The sequence below is a fragment of the Canis lupus genome, chromosome 25 (assembly GCF_048164855.1).
Source record: "Canis lupus baileyi chromosome 25, mCanLup2.hap1, whole genome shotgun sequence".
NCBI classification, from domain to species: Eukaryota; Metazoa; Chordata; class Mammalia; order Carnivora; family Canidae; genus Canis; species Canis lupus.
This window is the reverse complement of record NC_132862.1, coordinates 20,711,856-20,735,633: the sequence shown is the minus strand read 5'-3', so window position 1 is coordinate 20,735,633 and position 23,778 is coordinate 20,711,856. Positions and strand designations below refer to the sequence as shown.

The 23,778-nt window shown below is 38.4% G+C and overlaps 1 long non-coding RNA gene across 9 annotated transcripts in view; it reads left to right on the top strand.

Annotated features, from left to right (window-relative positions):
- The window catches only part of LOC140617332 (uncharacterized), a 66,414-nt gene that overhangs the window by 41,351 nt on the left and 1,285 nt on the right, over positions 1-23,778 (top strand). For 3 of the 9 annotated variants that reach the window (XR_012017578.1, XR_012017580.1, XR_012017572.1), the window contains exons 5-6: positions 3,398-3,567; positions 19,609-19,674. This is a non-coding gene — a long non-coding RNA (uncharacterized lncRNA). Of the gene's footprint in view, positions 1-3,397; positions 3,568-5,918; positions 5,982-19,608; positions 19,675-23,266; positions 23,421-23,778 lie in introns of all 9 variants that reach the window. The other 6 variants (XR_012017579.1, XR_012017573.1, XR_012017574.1 and 3 more) reach the window with 5 other exon arrangements.

Genomic DNA, 23,778 nt, shown 5'->3' with positions numbered 1-23,778 from the left:
AGTTCCTGGTACTTTGGCTTGGTTCTGTGAAAGGCTGTATCTTTCCTTACTCAGTCTAATCTAGTTTACATTCTCATCTTTCTGGAAACCTCTTCTCCTTTCCAATTTTTCTTTCAAATTCCACTTTTCCTCTTTTTTTTTAAGCATGCTTTATTAATTCACCCAACAAGCATTTTTGAGCCACTATTCTGGGTCAAATCCTCTGCCATGACCCGGACACATGGAAGAAGAACATATGGTTCCATCTAGCAGAGGAGATAAAGTTTCTTAAGTTAAAAATTGGATTTCTTTTAGGCGATTAGGGTGCCACTAACCCTCTTCTCTTCTAGGAACATACATGAAAAGATCACTAGGCCAATAAAAAGTATATGCACCACTCTCTTAATCTAGGCAGTAGCCACAAATTCCCCCAAATGCAAGGCCGAGATAGATTGCAGTGTTAGAGACTACACTTTGAGTCTGGCTGTGCTGGGGTTTCCTATTTGGCACGCTGATTAATAGATCTCTGTCCTTGCATGTTCAGGGATGCTGTTGTGAGGACATAGGCAGGACCTTGAGAACAGATCCTGAGTCCACTAATCCAAACAGCAGACAAAAAAGGACCACAAGCCTCTTTTCAAAACATGGGCTCCAGGCCCTGCCGGTATACGCTTGCCACTCCAACAGGAAGTAGAGTCTGTTGGGTGTGAGCTCAGAAGTGAATGAGAGAAGACAATCATGAACACTAGTGTTTAGCCTTCAACACAGATCTAGCCTGCCAGTGAAAGGAGTTCAACCATCATCCCCAATTCTGACTAATTATTTCAGGCATTCCTATGAGGAGGAACCATGAGAGGGCGAATATAAAGAAGACAGAAATGGAGTAGAGGTTCCCTTTTCTTGGGATTAAGGCAAACACATGAGGAAAGGGTAAATGAAAGTCCCTGCCTCTTCCTTACTCATGTGTCTTCTTTTCTTTTCTTTCCTTTTTTTTTTAAAGATTTTATTTATTTATTCATGAGAGACCCAGAGAGAGAGAGAGAAAGAGAGAGAGATAGGCAGAGGGAGAAGCAGGCTCCATGCAGGGAGCCCAACATGGGACTCGACCCTGGGACTCCAGGATCAGGCCCTGGGCTGCAGGCGTCGCTAAACCACTGAGCCACCCAGGCTGCCCTTTGTCTTCTTTTCTTAAAAATAATTAGAAGCACAAAGATATAGAAGTAGCTTAATGTTCAACACAATCACAATTAAACACATTTCCTGTATTTATTAATGTGTAAAAATGCTAATAAAGAATATTTGTTAAACATATGAATGGCCACTCAAAAAAATGCATACATCAGGGAGAATTGACCTCAGGATATTCGAGGGCCCAGTCTTCTGGGCCACATAATCATATCACATAGTATCATTGGATTGTTGCAAGCATTGAATGAGTTAAAATGTGTAAAGTATGTAGAACAGTGATTGGCAGCAGAGAAAGAACATTTGTTGTTGTTGTTACTACTATTATTACTAATTTATATTTGTGTAGCATGTTACAGTAATTATCTCATTTGATTTTTACAACTTCCTGTGAGGGAATAAGAAAAGTCCTATTATAGCCTTTACAGTTAAAGTTTTTCAGTATATTAGGTCTACAACTCACATTTCCTGATTTCTAGTTCAAAACCCCATGAATGGGTAGCTATCTGGTTTTCCTTAGAAATTTAAAGGTTGGGTTTCTTGCCTTCTCATTGGGAACTCCCGGATAATGACAAGATGGACATTTGAAAAGCGGGATCCCTGGGTGGCGCAGCGGTTTGGCGCCTGCCTTTGGCCCAGGGCGCGATCCTGGAGACCCGGGATCGAATCCCACGTCGGGCTCCCGGTGCATGGAGCCTGCTTCTCCCTCTGCCTGTGTCTCTGCCTCTCTCTCTCGCTCTCTCTGTGTGACTATCATAAATAAATAAAAATTAATAAAAAAAAAAAAGAAATTTGAAAAGCTTCTACTCTACTAGGAAAAGAATTGTTTGACTTGAATTATATGCAGTGTTTGGCTTTGCACTTTCCTGGGCAAATCAATATATATTTTATAATACATAAAACTTATAAATATTTGCTTTCTGTCTTACACTAAAATATATTTCACATGCTGATTATTTTATTCCTCATAAGTTAAGTCATTACAGAAAAAGAGAGAGGGGTGAGCCTGATGTCATTCCCAATCCCCTTCTGAAGGAGGTTGATTTAGTCCATTTGGCTGGACAGGTGAATATGGGAAGTCCTCCTTTTTTTCTTAAACACATCTTCTAGCTTTATATAAATAAGTTGTGTATAATATGTATAAAAACACATATACAAACATGTTTTATGTTTATATATATGTTTTAACATATACATATGTTTTATATATGAACACACGTGTAAATAAATAATTAGAAGCATGCTTTGCACATTGCTCTGTATCCTGCTGGTTTTGTTTAACAACATGATTAATACCAAGAACATTTCCTACCTATTAGTTACATTTGCATTCCATTGTAAAACGTGACATATCAAGGCTTAAACAAGTCAAGGGGGTTATTTGCTGCACAAAATTAGAAACCTAGAGGTAGGCACTCCAAGGGAGGTATGATCCAAGGGAGGTATAATGCTTTCCAGGTTTCTACTCTGGCATCTTTAGCATGCAATTTTAGACCTTTTGCTTGTTACCCCATTCTCACAAGATAGCTGCTCTACCCTTCAAAACACATCTGTATCACATCCGTATCCCAAGCAGAAGGATGAGAACATGCAAAGGGCAAAAGGTCCATGTCAGCTGAGCTGCTTCTGATTAAAGAGCTTCTCTAGAATCCCACCTAACCCACTTCCATTTGCATGTCACTGGCCATGTAGCCACCCAAAACCACAAGGAATCTGGATGTCACCTGTTGTGTTTAGGAAGCAGGTGCTGGATGGAGTTAGGAGTGCAAAAGGTTTAAAGAGGAGTAACACTTGTGAAAGAAGCAGGACACCAGATTGGGCAGGGGAGCTATTATTCTCTAACATAAATCTGAGAAGCTCTGTCAGCCCTGTGTGCAGCCCCAGAGCAGAGATTGCCCTTTAGGGAAGTCTTGAATCGGGCAGAAATGGTGAGGCTTTGTACTATCATCCTGCTTAGTCATTGGCTGGGAGCTGTCCCAGGAGAGCATGATCTCAGTTTGGAATTTGCTGGAGCTGATAAATGAGACTATCAGCTGACCACACTCCTTGAAAGGGGTAGCAAGTCCTTTCTTGAAGAAAGGGGCTCTGAGTGGCACATCTCTACATATGCTATGCTGGAAAATGAAGGTTTTAAACTGGGCACAGTGCCAAGCCAAAGATACCTGGGGGTTCTGTTAATAGAGAAGATAAAAGAATATTGTGTAGGTCATTGCTGTATCTTATATGTTTTAAGGTTTCTACTCAGGAGACAAGAACAAGCTTGTCAGATAAAGGCAAATTGTGAACAAACTTCTATGAATAGTTGTGTCCCACGGTGGAAGGGCATCAAGGAACAAATGTCATCTTCATTAGAGAGCTTCAGTAGTTCATCTTCCTATGGCATCAAGCTGCCTCTCGTGTCAGGTAATTCAAAAACAAATGGGGCTAGCTTATAGACAAAATGATGGACACAGGTAATGATACAAATAAATGAATAGGAGTGTTGCTTTTTGTCTCTTCCTCTAGTTTTGTACTTTTCTAAAAGTCGCTGGTATAATTTTTTATGGTTTTCCCTTTGGGCTTATAAAGATTTGGCTCATTGATATTTTTAATTGGTAAACTGGGGAGAGACCAATTATTGAATCCTCTTTTGAGGTCAGATAATGCAGAGGCTCTTTGGATGATGCAGAGTCTCATTCAAAAACGGAATTCTCCAGGGAAAACTGAAACAAGGGGAGTAAGCAATTTAGGAGTTATAGATTTGTTCATTTAGGTTGTTTATTGCTCTCTGTTTTGCTGAAGTAGTCTCCCCTAATCTGAATATTTCTAATGCTACCAGAAAAATTCCTTGTCCCTTGCAGCAGGAAATATGTTTCAGGTTCTCCAGATAGATTGAAGAGTAATTATGAAGCTCAGAAAGGATATTCCAACCCTCTCCCTGTACAGCTATCTGGACCTGTGCTTGGGCATGGATCTAGCTATTTGATTCATTCTGAAAGACTTAGTTGTGTGCATACACATAAAGTCTCAAAATATAGAAATGTGATATAATAGAGAACACATTTGGCCCTTAGCTAATCTTAGAAAACTTGGTGAATAATTTATTCTCCTAAGTAGTTTCCTTGAAGTCTAACCAAAGTTCGTTATTTACCTGTAATTAGCATCTCCATTTCAGCTCTTCTTATACAGAGAGAAATAGCATGATCCGTTTTAAATTGATAGTAGTATTTAAAAGTTTTTCAATAATGTTTTTAATTTTAAAAAGTATATATTTACTGTAGAAGATAGAGAAAAGTACCAGAGTGATTAAAATTACTCTTAATTACAGCAAGTAGAAGTAATCAACATTATATATTCTCAGTCTTTCATAATATTTGCACATTATGTTTTATATAGATAAAATGTGTGTATGTACAAAAATGCATATAAATTGGGACCATGCTCTGCACTCTGCTATGCTTAATATATCATGACTATTTTTTCATGTCATTAAGTTTTCTTCAGTAACACACTTCTCAAAGGCTACATAGTGCTTTATTGAATATGTAATGTAATTCATTCAGCAATCTGTTATTACTGAATGTTTCAATTCTTTCTGATTTTGCATTATTATAAATAATTCTCTAATGAATAACCTGTAACTCTCTCACATCCCTGATTATTTCCTAAGTAAATTCATAGAAGCAGATGAATGTTGACTATAGATATCCTTGTTTATGACTGCCTAGAATGCCTCCCCCACTCCTCATCCTCCTCCCCCTTCTTCTTCTTCTCCTCCTCCTCCTGCTTCTGCTTCTTCTTCTTCTTCTTAAAGTTGATAAAACTGACCTTCTATTCCACTTGTCCATTTCCTTTCAGGAATTGCTTCTCCTTCCACCTAGTGGAAATTTTTGTTACGTGGTTGGAATTAATCACAGTGTCCCGTTTCCTATTACCCCAGACACAGTGACTGGTCCAGGAGTGGGAATATGATCCAAGCAGAGCCACTAAGAGGGAGTTCTAAGTCTGATAATGATGGATAAAAACATCTCCTTTCTTTTGAAATTATGGGCACTATAGGCCATTTAAGATTGGAACTGGCATGGGCCATCTTAGCCACAATGATACCAACACAGGAAAAAGCAGAGCTGATAAATGGAAAGAGAAAGGAGATTTTGATGACATCATTTGAGTTTTTGGTTCCCCTAGACTTTCCCAATTACTTGATCTAATATATGCCTCTTTTTGTTTAGAACAATTTGACCCGCCTTTCTGACTTTAGGCAACTTGACTAATGTAGATATTCTTAAGGTTTTGATACATATTTCCAAATTGCTTCCCAGAACAACATTGCTAAATAGACTTGTGGAATATGGAATTTTATTTTAGTTTTATCATTTATTTTTTAAGTGTTTTATTACATAATCTCTGTATCCACCCCACAAGAATTGCATACTCCACCGACTGGAGCCAGCCAGGTGTCCTTGGAATATAGAATTTTAAATAGAAGTATAGTTGATATTGCTGCAATTGATCAGTGTAGAATTACAGTATAAATCAATCTTATCTCTTCTTTCCATATGGTCATCCCCTCCCAACTAAAAAAAAATCCCAGTCAAATAATACTCAAGTGTGAATAAAGGTGGGGATGTGAAGAATATAGATCAAACTAGGGTTATATTATGCCCTTATGTCAGGCTGAGTGAAAGCCCTTGCTGTTAGGGAGGGTGTTAGAAGGTTCATGTACTCCTTAGCCCATTTCATAATGAGTCTTTTTACTTTCCTCCCCCCTTTAGAAGTGAAAGTCAAGAGAGGTCTTAAGAAGAGGCAGTTCAAGAAAGGAGTTAAATTATTAAAGAGTAAGTTGGCAACTTTAAAGTTAGTGAGCCAAGGAAGAGTATTTTAGAAAGAAACTATATGATTAAACTAGGTGGGACCAATCTTTTGAAGCCAATTAAAAGAGGCAGGCTGGTGGGCAGCTCTGTGAAGAGGTGGATAGGAGAAGGGTAATTTTTAAAGGATGTTAAAATAATACTAGTAAAAACAAATCAACTCAACATTTGACTGGAATGTATTGGAAAGCAGTGACTAACTCTGGTTTTTCTATCAATTGCTTATGTACTTAAGGAAATGAAAACTGGTTCCAGTCTCACTGAGGTAGGCACTGCCCTCAAAAGGAAATGAAAACAACACTCTATTAGCAACAGTCCACCTAATTTGGATATTTTTGAGATGCACATGTTCACTAGTGGTCAGCTGAAATTTCCTGAATCACTAGTGTCCTGGTGCTGTTTCTTGAGAAACAGCAAGTGGAATGTTTTACTCACCCCTTCATATACCTCCCAAAGTGTTTTCTGGTTCATAAAATTACAAATGAACAAACTGAAGAAAGAAGAGAACTTCATAAAAATGGAAACTGATTGTTAAATGCTTTTAGAACATTTCCTATTGGCGAGTAGTGGAAATGAATTAGCAAGTAAATGTTTTTAAATATACTTTTTATTGATTAAAAAATAAGTTTATCCATCTTCTGACTAAATCAATGTTAAACACACATTTGTAGAATATTTGCTTGTAGGGGCCACTTGACTACGGTGTTCTGGGAGGTTGAGAGTGAGGGATAGGACATAGCAGCAAAGGTCTCTTTTTTTTCTTTGAAAGTGAATAGCTTTTCTTTTTTCTTTTTTTTATTGGAGTTCAATTTGCCAATATATAGCATAACACCCAGTGTTCATCCCGCCAAGTGCCCCCCTTATTGCCCATCACCCAGTGACCCCAACCCCCGCCCACTTCCCCTTCCACTACCCCTTGTTCATTTCCCAAACTTAGGTCTCTCATGTTTTGTCACCCTCACTGATATTTTCACTCATTTTCTCTCCTTTCCCGCAAAGGTATCTTTTATTTTAAGTTCCTAGATTGCTCCATTAAGGAGATATCTTTCTGGAGATCATCTGGGCAACCAGTGTTGCAAAAGAACAGACTCAAGGACCAGCCAGTTACATATTTTAAATTTTGGAAGCATTGTACCAGGTCTGAGACAATGAGAAGGCATCTCCAGCCATCCATGGCTGTTTGGGTAAAGAAAGCACTTGGGGGAAACAATAGCTAAAAAATCAGGCAAAGGATCTGAAAAACTGATGAAGTAATTACCTTATTCACCCACTAACTCATCCCTTCACCATCATTCCAAATGGTTTGACCTAAACACAAATGAGCTGATTCCAGCTCTGCTCAGTTCAGTATGGGGAATCAGAGGGGAAATTGTATCCGCCCACAAATGTCTTCCTCAACTCTGATGTTCCAATGGAGGTAATTGAGAAACAAAACAAAACAAAACAAAACAAACAAACAAACAAACAAAAAACCCCACAGATATAACAAAACTTAAAAAGAGCATAAGTTGTCCATGTAGAAAATCTGAAAGAATAGACAAAAGAATCTTCTGGAACTAATAAGTTACTAAAGCAAGGTTGCAGGATACAAGGTTAATATACAAAAGCCAGTCACTTTTCTATATACCAGAAGTGAACAAGTAAAATTTGAAATAAAATGCCCAATGTCATTTCCATTGGCACCCTCAGAAATACTTAGCTATAAACCTCACAAAATATAAACAAGATCTATATGAAGAAAATTGAAAACTCTGAAGTAAATCAAAGAAGAACTAAATAAGTGGAAAGATATTCCACATTCATTGATTGAAAGACACAATATTGTCAAGATGTCAATTCTTCCCAACTTGATCTAGAGATTCAATGCAATCTCAGTCAAAACCCAGCAAGTTACATTGACAAAGAAGCAAAGGCAACAATGGAGAAAAGATACATTTTCAACAAATATGAAAATATTTGCAAATATGCTGATACACTTGGACATCCACATCTAAAAAATTAAGTTAATTAATGCAAAACTATTAAACTTCTAGAAGATAACATGGGAGGAAATATGAATGACCTAGGGTATGGCAATGATTTTTTAAATACCAAAGTCATAATCTATGAAAGAAATGATTGACAAACTAGACTTCATTAGAATTAAAAAGTTTTGCTCTGTGAAAAACACAGTCAAGAGGATGAGAGGACACTAGGTGGGAGATAATATTTGCAAAAAATATATCCTATAAAGAACTATTATCCAAAATATACAAGGAACACAAGAAAAAACAATATAACAATCTGATTAAAAAATAAGTGAAAGACTTGAACAGATTCTTCACCAAAGAATATGTACAGATGGCAATAAGCATATGAAAAGATGCTCAATATCCTATGTCATCAGGGAGTTGCAAATCAAAACAACAATGTGGTACCACTACACACCTAGTAGAATGTCTAAAATCCAAAACACTGACAACACCAAATGCTGGTGAGGATGTGTAGCAACAGGAACCCTCATTCATTGCTGGGAAGAATACAAAATTATACAGTCACCTCAGAAGACAATTTGGCAGTTCTTAAAACACTAAACATACTCTCACCATATAATCCAGCAATTACATTCCTTGGTATTACTCAAAATGAGTTGAAGAGTTCTGTCTACAGGAAACCTACCCACAGATGTTTATAGCACCTTTATTCATAATTACCAAAATTTGGAAGCAATCAAGATGTTTTTCAGTAGGTGAAAGGATAAATAAAGTGGGTACATCTAGAAAACGGAATGTTATTCAGTGCTAAAAAGAAATGATCTACCAAGCCAAAAAAGATATGGGGAAACTCTAAATGCATATCACTAAGTAAAGAAATCCATCTGAAAGGGCTACATATTATGTGATTCCTACTATATAACATTCTGGAAATAAGAAAGATCAGTGGTTGCCAGGGGTTATAGGAGAGGGAGGGATGAAGAAGCAAAGCATAGATTTTTGGCAGTGAAATTTTTAAAAAAGATTTTATGTATTTATTCATGAGAGAGACACACACACACACAGAGAGGCAGAGACACAGGCAGAGGGAGAAGCAGGCTCCATGCAGGGACCCCGACGTGGGACTCGATCCCAGGTCTCCAGGGTCACGCCCTGGGCTGAAGGCAGTGCTAAACCGCTGAGCCACCCAGGCTGCCTGACAGTGAAAATTTTGTATGATATTGTAATGGTGGATTATATTCATCATACATTTTTCAAAACTCACAGAATGTATAACACCAAGAGTGAAACCTAATGTAAACTATAGACTTTGGTTGATAATGATGTGTCAATATAAATAAATTCACCAATTGTAACAAATGCATCACTCTGGAACTGTATGTTGATAGTGGACCATGCTGTGCTTGTGTGGGGATAGGGAGTACATGAGAACTCTGCTTTTCACTCAACTTTGCTGTGTACCTAAGACTGTTCTGCCAAATAAAGCTCATTAGAAAAAAAGAGCATAAGAGATAATTCAGAGAGAGGGGTAAAAATGTTGAGAGCGAAGCTAGTTTTCACCAATACTGCCCTAAGGAAAGTTTGCTTTCTTCCCTGACATGTACATTACCAATTCTATTCCAACCTCCACCTTTTAAAACATTTTATCAGTCTGATAAAATGATAAGTATTTCCATATTTCAGAGTAAATATACTTTATAGCCTAGACCATGGGGAGACCACACTGAGAGTTCCAGAGTGATGGACTTGTCCTCAGCTGAACAAAATCCTATGTGTCTGATTCCTACCCATTTGCTCCCAAACTTTCTATCCTTTCTATGTTTCCTTTGTGTCTCCAGCTCCCAAGTGCTCTGGATTCAGGACCCCTGGGCCTGTAGTACAGTGGACATGTGGGGCTGGACTGACCTGGCCATTGCCCGTTCCAAGCTTCTCAGATTTCTTTTGCACTCACAAACAACCAGACATCTAAACGTGGCCATTAGAGTGGGAGGGGGGCTGCAAGGGAGATCTCTACTACATCTTTTTTCAGCTTCCTCATATGTAAAAAAAAGGTGGGGCGGGGACTAGATGGTAGTAAGTCTCTCTCAGCTTTAAAATTTTATGATTTCTATACTTTAAATGCAAATGCTGATGGTGACTTGTTTAAGCCAGCATGGTTTCTTCCTATATCATATTTCTCAAAGTGAAATCTAAAAGCTGGAAAGGGCTTACTGGAAATGTCACATTTTGGATTTCATCAACTTCCAAAGTAGATTGCCCTATGGATCAGAAATTCTCATCTTGAAAAGAGGCAGGTCTTAACTTGTACAGATGTTCTTTCCACTCAAACGCAGACACTATTTTTTGTGGAAATAGTAGAAGAGTTCAGCCAGCCAGAAGCCCCAGTTGGAGGGGATTGAAAGGTCTCCCAAGGCAACCACTTCCAAAGGCGGGTGGAGTTTCTCTGAGCTGTTTCCTGCCTGAACAAACAGCCCATCCCAAGCCCTCGAGGCTGACCTGGTTCAGGGACCACCCTTTGGGATCAAGTCCACTGTAGGGGCCAGTGAGCCTTGGACAAAAATAAATGTGAAGAAAGAGGTTCCTGGGGTTTGACTCTGTGGCAGCCCCAGAAACAACACAGCTTTTTAGTTTGGTAGTAAATAACCTGAGCCTGTGCCAAACCTGGTACTCATTCCCTGGTCTGTCTTGGTTTAAACATGTCAATGTGACACAGACAGGACTGGCCATGGAGAAATAGGAGCCAAGACTCTATTGGTTGAAGTCTGGTTCTTGGCCAAATTGGGAGGTTGTTTGTCTTGAAGTCCTAGTTAGTTCCCTCTTGAACTATCCTCTCCTATCCCCTTTTGAAGCTGTGTACTTTCCTGGTGAATGGGCCCCTCTCCCTAGCTCAGCTGCCCACCATGCTGCCTGTGTGCTCAGACAAGGGTCAAGGTTGCATAGGATTTGATTAATTCAAACAACTTTGGAGAAAATGAGAATTTAAGATGTCATCCCTCTCAAAATAACTTTTACTTCACAGGGGCTCTAAAAGATTGTGAAGCCTTCAGCAAAAATCCCTAATAATGGAACTTCACATCTGTGGGACAGAGAGTTTTGGACAGAGCACTTTTCTATTGGTCTCTGATTATACCTTGGTATATAATTTAAAAAACATTAATTTAATGCCAATCATGTTCTAAGATGGAACCACTGTTCCATCTACATTACAAATATCAATTAATTTATGCGCTACAGCCATATGAGGTAGGCACTTTCTATTATCCCCATTTTATAGGTAAGGAAACTGAAGAACAGAGGTTAAATGACTTTCCCAAGGTCACATAGTTAATAAATGCCAAGGCCAGGATTCAAAATCAGGCAGTCTTGTTCTAGAAGCCATGCTCATAGCTACAGTGCTATTCTGCTTACTTTTTTAAAAAAGACTTTATTATTTATTCATGAGAGAGAGAGAATAGCAGAGACATAGGCAAAGGGAGAAGCTGGCTCCCCATGGGGAGCCTGATGTGGGATTTGATTCCAGGACCCTGGGATCATTACCTGAGCCAAAGGCAGATGCTCAACCACTAAGCCACCCAGGTGCCCCTGCTTACTCTGTTTAATGCTTACTCCAATCCCATCCTAAAAGTTGAAAGTCAATAAAAATTATTTATATATTATTGTGTTGAGTTAAATTTCTTTCAGTGGGAAGCCCCATAATGTGCTATAATTACATTTATTTATTGTACCACCCATTTTCCCTAGAGTTGCAAACTGCTTTCCATTTTTCTCTTTAATTCTTTGCCTTGATCCTTAATATTGTCATCATTTCAATTATACCTTCTAGTTCATGGAATCCTTTTCCTGTATTCCTCTATTGGGCTGTGCACTTTATTCTCTTCTTCAAAACCCTCCAACGACTTTGTCATCACAGCTAACATAGCAGGAAGGCTCTGTGATCTGGGCCTGCTAATTTCTCTGACATCACCTCCTATGACTCCCAATATCACAACCTCAGTGGCCTCCTTCCCACTCTTCCAATATGCAAAGCTCATTTCTACCTCTAGGCCCTTGTACTTGCTCTTCCTTCTTCCTGAAATACTCTTCCCCCAGAGTTACATATGGCCCAGTTCCTCATTTCATTCAAGCCTCACCTCAAGTGTCACTCCTCAAAGAAGATTTCCTTGTCCACCCTGCCTGTGCTGGCACACCTCTCCCTCCCCTGCTGTTTCCTTCGTAGCATTTGTTGCTTCGTACAATTACATGACGTACACAATTTGTTTTATTTTTCTACCTCCCTCATTGGAATGTAAGTACTGTGAGGACTTGTTTGTTCACTGCTGAATCCCCAACATACCTAGGAGAGGGCCTAGCATGTGGTAGGTGTACAATAAATATTTTCTGGCCAAGTGAAGGAGTTTCTCTCTTGAAACTGCTTAAATAGATGCCGTCCTGGTACTTCCCTTCATTGCTCTCCTTGTTTATAGATTTCTATTTCTGTTTCGCTGGAGACTATACTCAAGTAACTTGCTAAGAAAGGATGGATTAGGAGTAAAAATTTTTTAAGATTATTTATTTATTTATTTATTTATTTATTTATTTATTTATTTATGAGAGAGAGAGAACATGCAAGCGCACAGGAGGAAGAGCAGACAGAGAGAGAGGGCGAAAAGCAGAATCCCTGCTGAGTGGGGGAACCTGATGCGGGGCTCAATCCTATGACCCTGATATCACGACCTGAGCCGAGATCAAGAGTCTGACACCCAACTGACTGAGACAGGTGCCCCACATTCCCAAGTTCTTACATACTTGTAAATGTCTGTTATCTGCCTTCAACATAATCAACAGGCTGGACATAGAGTTGAAACCCATTTTCTTTCAGGATTTTGACAGCACTGATAAGAAGTCTGAGGCATGTCTGCCTTTTATTCCCTTTTATGATAATGATGTGCGTGTATGTGTGTAAACTTTTTCTAGAAGCTGTTAGGGTATTATCTTTATACATTTCCAGTGATATGGCTGGGTGTTTTCTTTCAGTTTTGTTTTACCCCCACTCATCCTGTTCTGCAATCAATGGGCTTGTGTAATACAAAGAAAGCTTGTTTCTCCATTTAGCTTTTCTATTCTGTGGCTGTTCTTTTTTTTTTTTTTTTTTTTTTTCCTGAAATGCTTTTGAGCCGGTTTGGGCTTTCTGGAATGATCCCTCATTTCTTCACTTTCCTTCCTCTCTTTTAACTTCATGTCTTTTTTTTCCTATGTCTTGCCAAATTTCCTTATTTTATCTTCCAAGTCTTTTATTTTTTAAAAAAGGTTTTATATATTTATGAGAGACACAGAGACAGAGAAGCAGAGACACAGGCAGAAGGAGAAGCAGGCTCCATGCAGGGAGCTCCATGTGGGACTCAATCCCGGGACTCCAGGATCACGCCCTGGGCTGAAGGCAAGCGCTAAACCGCTGAGCCACCCCAGGATCCCCTCTTCCAAGCCTTTTAATATTTTGGTTTAGCAGTTGTGTTTTCAAATTCCAAGAATGTGGTTTATTCTCTGATTTTTCCTTTTCCATAGCATTTTATTCTTGTTTTAGGAATACACTGTCACCTCGATTTCTCTGGGGATTCTATTTCCATTTTTGAAAAGTTTGGTCCTATTCCCTGTATTAATTGTTCTGTCTAGGGCCACTTTTTCTATTTATCTCTCTTTATCTTTCTTCTTAATGTGGTGGGCTTTCATTGAATACCTGGCTATCTATTTATATTTAAGAATGAAATGCTAGAAAAAAAAAAAAAAGAATGAAATGCTAGAAAGTGTAACTGTGTCTCTGAGTGGGATTTGCTGGCTAGCTGAGCTCGCTTCAGAAACCAGTGTTACCCTGGTGGGCCTCCAAACTCCTGAATGCAATGGGAAACATTGGAAGCCAATATCCACACTGACTGCCCTGTTCTCCTTTTCAGATAGAACTCTCCATATTGTGGCTGATGATAAGATTGCCAAATTTAGCAAAAACAAAAACCAGGGTATCCAGTTAAATTTGAATTTCAGACAGATAATGAATGGTTCTTTAGCGTAAGTATGTTCCATGCAATCCTTGGGACATGATTATACTAAAAAATGATTCATTGCTTATATAAAATTCAAATTTAACTGAGCATCCTGTATTTTACCTGGCAACCCTACTACAGGGGTGATGCCGACGGGAGGTAAATACCTGGCTACCTGACACTCTAATGCATGGGAAAGGAGAGTAAGGAGAGAGTGATGGTTTAATTTACAGGCCCTCAAAATAATTGTGGATTTCCATCTTCCTAGAACCATGTCAAGAGAATGATGAAGAGTTCTGGCCAGCTGGTCTACTCTCTCAGGCCACAGCCCCTCTGTATGTGTACCAGCCTTGCAACTTAGTTTTATTTTCTGCTGCTGCACTTTTTCACTTGAATATACTGTGATTACACTAGAAGCAACCATTTTAACTACCCATTGCTGCCTAACACAGTATCCCAAAAGTTAGTGGCTTAAAATACCCACCATTTTTTGTTATAAATCATGATTCCATGGGTTGACTTGGAGGGCTCAGCTGGGTAGTTCTGTGAGTCTCACTTGGAGTCTCTCATGTAGTCAGATAGCAGCTGGACCTGGACATCTGGTGCCTGGATGATTTTCCATGTGTCATCTTCTCCCCATGGCCTATCTCTCTTCTTCAGGGTATCCTAGACTATTTCCCCAATGGCTCTGAGCTTTAAGAGGGAGGAAGTAGAAGCAGCCAGTCCTTCCTAATGTCTGAGTTTAGAACTCCCAGAACATTACTTCCTCTGTATTCAATTGGTGAAAGCAGTCTAGGTCCAGCCAGATTCAGGAAAAGAGGTCATCAGCTCTATCTCTTGATGGGAGGAGTTGCTTCAGTGTATAGGGAGTGGTGGAATTATTTGGAACCATCTTCAAATCTGGCTACCATAGCAACATTCCAAAACCAAATATATCCCCCTACTTTTTCTTTTCTTTTCTTTTCTTTTCTTTTCTTTTCTTTTCTTTTCTTTTTTCCTTTTCTTTTCTTTCTTTTCTTTTTTCTTTCCTTTCCTTTCCTTTCTTTTTTTTTTTTTTGATATGTAGGTACAATTGTTGTTCACTAATTTATCCAGGCCCAAAATATAACTCTTCTTTCCTTGCTCTTACCCATAGCCAATCGACTATAGAGATTGTTTCTTCAAACTCTCTTCTGAATGCATCTGTTTTTTAAAAGATTTTTATTTACTTATTCATGAGAGAAACACAGAGAGAGGCAGAGACATAGGCAGAGGGAGAAGCAGGATCCCTGCAGGGAGCCTGATGCAGGACTTGATCCCTAGATCTGGGGATCATGCCCTGAGCTGAAGGCAGACACTCAACCACTGAGCCACCCAAATGTCTCTGAAATACATCTGTTTTATAATAGGATCACAAATAAAATATTCCTCTCATCCATCTTTGCTTTTCTCTTTACAAGTCCCTCAAATTTCCCGTCTCTTTGACTTGGGCCCCTGCCTTGGCCTTTTGACTGAGTTCTGTGTCTTCTTTTCCCTCATTCAATAGTGCATCCATCCCCTGCCACCAACTAAAGGATTTCTTTGATTTTGTCATCTCCCAATTCAAATTTTTATTGCCTTACTTTTGCCTAGAACACCAAGTTAAAAATTCTTAATCCTAGGCATTTACTCAAAGAATACAAAGATATTTGAAGGGATACATGTATCCTGATGTTTATAGCAGCATTATCTACGATAACCAAATTATGTCCATTGACTAATGAATGGATAAAGAATATAATGGAATATTACTCAGCCATAAAAAATGAAATCTGGCCATTTGCAATAACACAGATGGAATTATGCTAAGTGAGATAAGTCAGAGAAAGACAAATACCCTATGATTTCCCTCATATGTGAAATTTAAGAAACAAGCAAAGGGACAAAAGTAGAGAGAGAGGCAAACTAAGAAACAGATGCTTAACCATAGAGAACAAACTGATGACCAGCGGGTAGGGAGAAGGGTGTGGGTGGTGGGTGGTGGGTGAAATAGGTGATGAGAATTAAGAAGTTCACTTGTGATGAGCACCCAGTGTTGTATGGAACTGTTGAATCACTAAATTGCACACCTGAAACTAATATTACACTGGAATTTAAACGAAAACTTTTTAAAAAGTATATTGTAATTCCTAGAACACACCAAAAAAAAAAATCTTACTCACATGTTAAAAGCCAAACTAATTTTTAAGCTTTATGTGCTAAATTCACTTTCCTGGAACTTCTAGTCTAGTCCTGTCCTGCAGGACACCTTTGCCCGTGTTGTTCTCTTATCCCTGAATGTTGAATCCTTTAATTTCTCAGATCCTTTAAAATTCACCCCAAATATGTTTTCATTAACTCATTTATTCAGTCTGTCCTTTCCAAACCATTTCTTTTTGGTCTTCTATTTGCCAGGCATGATGGCAGCTAGGAGAAGCAGTGGTGAATGAGTTAGAGTTCCTCCCTTCAAGAAGATTTTTCCCTCAGGCAGCCCGGGTGGCTCAGTGGTTTAAGCACCTGCCTTTGGCCCAGGGTGTGATCCTGGAGTCCTGGGATCCAGTCCCATGTGGGGCTCCCTGTGTGGAGCCTGCTTCTCCCTCTGCCTGTGTCTCTGCCTTTCTCTCTCTCTCTATCGTGAATAAATAAATAAAATCTTTAAAAAAAAAAAAAGAAGAAGATTTTTCCCTCGAGGTAGAATCAGAGAAGCACATAGGAATTTCAGTACCTCCATTCTATGAGAGGGAAGCTGTAAGAGGAACATTGTATCCAGTCTGTGGTAATCAGAAAGCTGCATCTAAGCTAGGACCTCGCCTAGTCTAACGTGGGACACAGTGAACCTGCCATCTCTTCTGAGGTCACTGTCCTGATCATTCCACTTTTACTTATGTATTGCTCTGTACTATTGCATTGAACAAAAGGCATTATAAAAATTTCAGTGATAGCTCCCAGATGGTTTTTATTTCTTATTTTTTTAATTTTAATTTTTTAAAAGATTTTATTTGTTTTTTTCATGAGAGATATGGAGAGAGAGATAGAGACACAGGCAGAGGGAGAAGCAGGCTTCCCACAGGGAGCCTGATGTGGGATCCCAGGACCCTGGGATTATGACTTGAGCCAAAGGCAGACACTCAACCACTGAGCCACCCATGTGTCCCCTGATGGAGTTTTAATCCTTTTAGTGGCAGAGGGCATAATCTTACATTTCATTGTCCTCCTACCCCTCCTCCCAACTTAGAACAATGTCTGGTGTATTTTCTAATTAGCACCTGGGGGCCCAGAAAGCTCATTTTCAGTAGACTATTCAGTGCACCTGCCTAAATCTTGTTCCTTCTCTCATTTTTTCCTTCAAAAAGTATTTATTGAGTCCTTACAATATATCAACCATCACTCTAATTGCTTGGAATGTTGCAAGTGCCGTGATAAAACGTGTACAGGATACAGACAGTGTATAAAGGGAGGCATGATTTTTTTCTTGGTATGTTTTCTTTCCGTTCCAGGATTCATTTTTAAGGAAGTGTTATATCACTTGACGGGATGAGCACTGGGTGTTATTCTGTATGTTGGCAAATTGAACACCAATAAAAAATAAATTTATTAAAAAAAAGGAAGTGTTATATCAATTAAGCAAGGTAGTTTAAAGTTTAATTGCTATATATAATAGCCATACACATGGCTATACACAAATGCTGTTTCATTCATTCCAGTTACCTCTTAACCTCATCTTTCTTTACATATAAAGTATGAATAATTTGAAAATCTATACAGTATTAATTTACAGTGGTATGATTGCTGCTGATGGGGATCATTATTGATCATTATGGGGCTCTTGCTGCTGCTGCTGCTAGGGTCAAGATCCAGGATTCCTGTGGAAAGCCATTCACTAACATACTTTTTACCTCTGTTTTGCCAAAGTCTGTCATTCCTCACAACATGTCTGGAAGTTCTGTTGATGTGTTGTTTGACATTTTACATTTTTCCTAGGGACCCTTCCTATTATGAAGCTCCCAGCCCCTTGGACCTCTAATAACTGCTCTTAGTGCTGTGAGTTCTAAGATTGGGCTCATGAGAGGCTAGCAGCAACATGTAATTCTGTTTACATACTCTTTCTTTTCTTTTTTATTCTTTATTTAAATTTAGTTTAGTTGATGTATAGTGTATTATTAGTCTCAGGGGTAGAATTTAGTGATTCATCAGTTGCATATAACACCTGGTATTCATCACATCACATGCCCTCCTTAATACCCATCACCTAATTATCCCTTCCTCCCATCCACCTCCTCTCCAGCAATCCTCAGTTTGTTTTCTAGAATTCAGCATCTCTTGTGATTTGCCTCCCTCTCTATTTTCATCTTATTTTATTTTTCCTTACCTTCCCCTATGTTCATCTGTTTTGTTTCTTAAATTCCATGTATGAGTTGAATCATATGGTATTTATCTTTCTCTGGCTGACTTATTTTGCTTAGCATAATATAATCTAGCTTCATCTACATCATTGCAAATGGCAAGATTTCATTCTTTTTGATGGCTGAGTAGTATTCCATTGATATATATATATATATATATATATATATATATATCACATCTTCTTTATCAATTGATCTATTTTTTTATCAGTTGATTTATTGATGGGCATCTGGGATCTTTCTATAGTTTGGCTATTGTGGACATTGCTGCTATAAACATTGGGGTGCAGGTGCCTTTTGAAATCACTATGTTTGTATCACTTGGATAAGTACCTAGTAGTAGTGCAATTGCTGGGTTGTAGGGTAGCTCTACATAGTCACTTCTATAAAAAAAAAAAAGAAAAGTTAAAATGTTCAGTGGAGAATGCAAAAGCCCATGTAAGTTGATCCAAGCCTCACTTTTATTATGGAACAAAGTGAGTGTTTAAGTTCACAAGTCCACAAGGCCAGTCTATAATTTACTAACTAGTAGAGTGTCTGACTATAATCAATTTTCATTTACCTTGAAATACAAACAGAAGGTATAGTTAGAGTGACCAGTTGTTCTGCTTTGCCTGACATTGAGAGAGTTCCCAGGACACAGGATTTTCAGTGCTAAACCAAGAAAGTCCTGGGCAAACTGGGATGGGTTGGTCATCCCATATATATACAGTAGAGGCATAAAAATAAGTAAATAAAGGGGATTAGGCCTATCTTGTAGACATTGTTTTCTATTAATTTTATGTTCCATATAATTACTTAAAATATATACATTATATATGTATATGTGTGTGTATATATAAGTATTTATCTACCTCCTTTAAATGTTTCTTTAGTTGAATCATCTTTAAAATGAGAATACTGGCAGCCCTGGTGGCCCAGCAGTTTGGTGCCGCCTTCGGCCTGGGGTGTGATCCTGGAGACCTGGGATTGAGTCCCGTGTCAGGACTGCTTCTCTCCCTCTGCCTGTGTCTTTGCCTGTCTCTTGGTCTGTCTGTCATGAATAAATAAATAAAATCTTAAAAAAAATAAAATGAGAATAATATATAGTGTGCTCACAGGAGTGTTCATTGCCTAATTAAATACCTGTAAATTACTTTGGGATCCTTTATGGAAAGCATTAAATAATTGTAAAAGTTTATAAAAATATTATTCCTTTTTTATTCAGAGAGATCAGCACAATTCAAAGCACCTTACTGATTGAACAAACAGGATGACTCTGCCATTTTTTAAGGTACTATAATTCCCGTGGAGGTTCACTAATAATATTTATGTAAAATGGAACCAATTCATGACAAATTGTTGTTTATTTTTATGTATGTATGCATGCATTTCTACAAATGGTTATTTAAATATATTAAAGGAAGATAAATCGTATAGGCCTAAAGATCCAAATACATATATGCAGGATGGAGGTAGTTGCACAAGTCTGAAAAAAGTGAAGCCACCTGGCTTTTGTAAAGAACCATTATTTTATTTACATATTTATTTTAAAGATTTATTTGTTTATTTGAGAGAGAGAGATAGAGAGAGAGAGAGAGCATGGACATAAGTGGGAGAAGGGGCAAAGGGAGAGGGAGAGAGAATCTCAAGCAGAGTCTCCACTGAGCTTGGAGCCTGAGAAGGGGCTCGAGTTCATGACCCCAGAGATCATGACCTAAGCTGAAATCAAGAGTTGGACACTCAACTGACTGAACCACCCAGGTGCCCCAGAAAGGGCTCTTTAAGAAGATAGAATCTATTCTCCTCCTATGCATTCTAGGTAAACACATTTCTATGAGGTATAATTAGTCCTACTTACTGAAAATGTCATGTTCTCCATTGACAGATACTGTAGTTTTTCTGAGGGAAAAATTGAGAATATTTGAGATAAAAATAAATGGTACTGTTCAAATGGAACATTTTACCTTCTTATGCTTAAATATTGCTGTGTATTTCTTAGGTACAAGGATATTCTCTTATGTAACCACAGAACTATTATCAGAATTGAAAAATTTACATTATCTAGTTTATTTTTGCCAATTGTCCTAACAATGTCTTTAATAGCAAAAACTAACAAAATTGTGGTCAAGTAACCAATTATTGATTAGATGATGCATTTAGCTGTCTTATTTCTCTAGTCTTTTAAAACCTGGAACAATTTCTGAGTCTGTCTTTTTTTTAATGACATTTACTTTTTTTTTTCTTAGGGAGGGAGAGAGAGAGAGTATTCATGCAGGATGGGTGGCGGTGGGTAGAGGGAGAGGGAGAGAATCTTAAGTAGGCTTCATGCCCAGTACAGAGCCTGACATGGGGCTTGATTTCATGACCTTGAGATCAGGATCTGAGCCAATACCAAGAGTTTGATTCTTAACTGACTTCAGCTATTCAAGCACCCTCATGTTTACATTTTGAAGAGTATAGGCTAGGGACACCTGGGTGGCTCAGTGGTTGAGTGTCTGCCTTTGGCTTGGTTCGTGATCCCGAGGTCCTTGGATCAAGTCCTGCATTGGAGTCCCCACGGGAGCCTGCTTCTCCCTCTACCTATGTCTCTGCCTCTCTCTGTGTGTGTCTCATGAATAAATAAATAAAATCTTTAAAAAAAGAGTATAGGCTATTTTGTGTAATATCTCTCACTTTTTGTTTGTCTGATGTTCTTCATGATTAGATTGAGGGTAAGCAGGATAATACAGAAGTGATGTGACCTAAATATATTGTATCAGGAGGCAAAATGGGGCATTTTTGAAGAGCAGTGTTTTATTGACACATGCAGTATAAAAGCCCAGGCCCAAGGACAAAGCCTTCGGTAGACTAGTAGTGGATGCTGCAGAGCATCACTCAAATCCATGGCTGCTGAGAGCATTGGCTTCTGAGAATCCACGGCCAACTGAACTGCCCCTCATTCCCTCAGCCAACTGAGTTGTCTCTCCACTCAGCTGGTTGAGATGGGGTACAAAGACCTGGCCCCTTGCCTCAACTGGGACAACTCTGAAGGATCATTCCAACTCTCCAGAGTTCCCTGTGGGATAGGCTGAGGCCTCTGCTGCACTTGCATTTGAATTCAAGTTCTCTCTCTACTGAACCCTGAAACACTCTCTCTCTCATGTAAGTGGTTCCAGAGATCACTCTCTAAAATATCTCCTGCACATGTTAATCCAAGAGTTTCAGAGTCTTCTTTCCAGGAAACCCAACCTACAACTGGGCCATTATATATGTGAATAATCATAATAATGTAATATATAATGTAATAATCATTTCAAGCATTACAACTGACCAGTTATAAACATTAAAATGATTAAAGTTAGTATGTGTATTAATCCTTTTATAAGAATTTTACTCCAGCATGATTCTTTTTTTGTTTGTTTGTTTGTTTGTTTTTTACCAGCATGATTCTACCATAGAAACTGTTGTAGCCAGAGAACAACACAAAGATGTTAACAAGAAACTCTGTCTAGATTGCTTAGGACAGAGCTTGATGTTTAGGTTTGCATCTCTAGAAATTTAACTTTGTCAGAGATAATCACACTTAGAGAAATTAATACAGAGTAAATAAGTCAGGAAAGAACATGTAGCAATTTGGAATGGAAAATGTAATTGTCCATCAAACCATTTCTGTTGGCTAATCAGCATACCCTTAATCGATAAGAAAATCTAAATGAAAGTGAAATCAGAAATTTGCTTGGTAAGTAAGATGATTAAACTGACTTTATCTGATTTATAATATCTGATCATCTTTTCACCATTTAGCCCTAGTGGAAATTATCTACATGTAGACCAGATACTCATTTTTGCTTACCATGGTATTTCCACCCCAGACCATTTATGATCTATACAACTTAGTGCTTATAAATATAAACTCAGCTTCCTAATGGCCCATTACTATCCACTCTGGTTCCCCTCAAACTATTGTTTGAGTATTTTTAAAATGCAAATGTGACATGTCACCTCTATGCCTAAAATCCTTCAAGAGTTTCCTATTGCTATTACATGAAGATAATTTCCTTAACCTTGTCCACAAGGCCCTGCCTGTGTGGCCTAGCTAGAAAAAAAATAATAAATTTTTTGAAAGCCCTCTTTGGGTTACTTCCTTCAGGAAACCAAATCAGCATAAAATGTGTGCGGTAACCCTCTGAAAACAACAACCTGACTCACAGGGTGGTTGGAGAATGTAGCAGAATGAGAGGCAGATCCAGTAACTTCTCCCCCACAATCCCTATCTCTAGATTCACAGAACTGCTTAGCAAAAAGAAAATGATCAACAAAGCAGCAACCAACACTAGTGATGATCTTGAATCTGCCCCAGACCCTACTTGAATTCTCTGTGTTCAAACAACCCACAGGATCTATGACTTACTTCCCTACCCTCTTGACCTCAACCAGAGCCCCAGTGCTGAGAGGAGGAAGAGGAACTTTGTTGGTGTGCCTATGAAGTAGCTGTCATTTTACCTACCTTTAGCGAATTTAGCTTTTACAACTCTTTCAGATGAAGGGAGAGGTTCTTATCCAGGTATTCATTCCCTGAATCCCCACTGCTATAAGATTGTCCAAAGAAGCAAAAGTCATTAAAACATTAAAATAATTACTAGCCAATTGACCTATCACAAAATGAGTCTCCATACAAACTTTCCTTCTCTTTCAAACTATAGTCTATCTCTAATATCATGCCAAGGTCTTAGTCTTTCTTGGGTAAGATTAAAAATATGGATAAAGCCTAGCATGAGCAAGCATGTGGGGAAGTGGGAATTTGCTTGTACTGTGTCCTGGTTATAGTGAAAATTAGTACACTATCTGGAGAGCAGTTTGGCGATTAGTGTAGAAGTGTAAAATGTGCGTTCCCTTTCACCCAGTTCTAGGAATTTGCCCTAAAGTTGACATCCTTTAGTGCAAGGAGATAATTGAGAAGGAAGTTCAATTGTTTTAGCTGCTTCAACATAGTGGAAACTGTTGAAAGTGATGGTTTAAAATGGAAAAATGTGAACATCAAAAGATCTCAGAAAACAGGTATTTTTTTTCAAGAGTGACCTTCTCTATATGATTGTGATGTAATGTCCAATGGAGACTGAAGGGATGTCAATCCATAATATCATACAATTGTGTCAGAAAAATTATGCTAAGAAGTCCCTCATGTGAATCACCCTTTGCTAAGTCTAAGTACTGCATAGCTGCAATTGTAACCTAATTTAAAAACTTTTTATTGTAAAATACATGTAACATAAATTTTTTCCTATGTTTACTATAAAATCCTGGCTCTCCTTCCAAAATCTTAATTTATTTTTCCTAGTAACAATTATTCTCTGATAATGAGGACCTTCTAAATTATTCCTAATATGGATGAGTTAATTGAGTTTTGTGCCCAAGA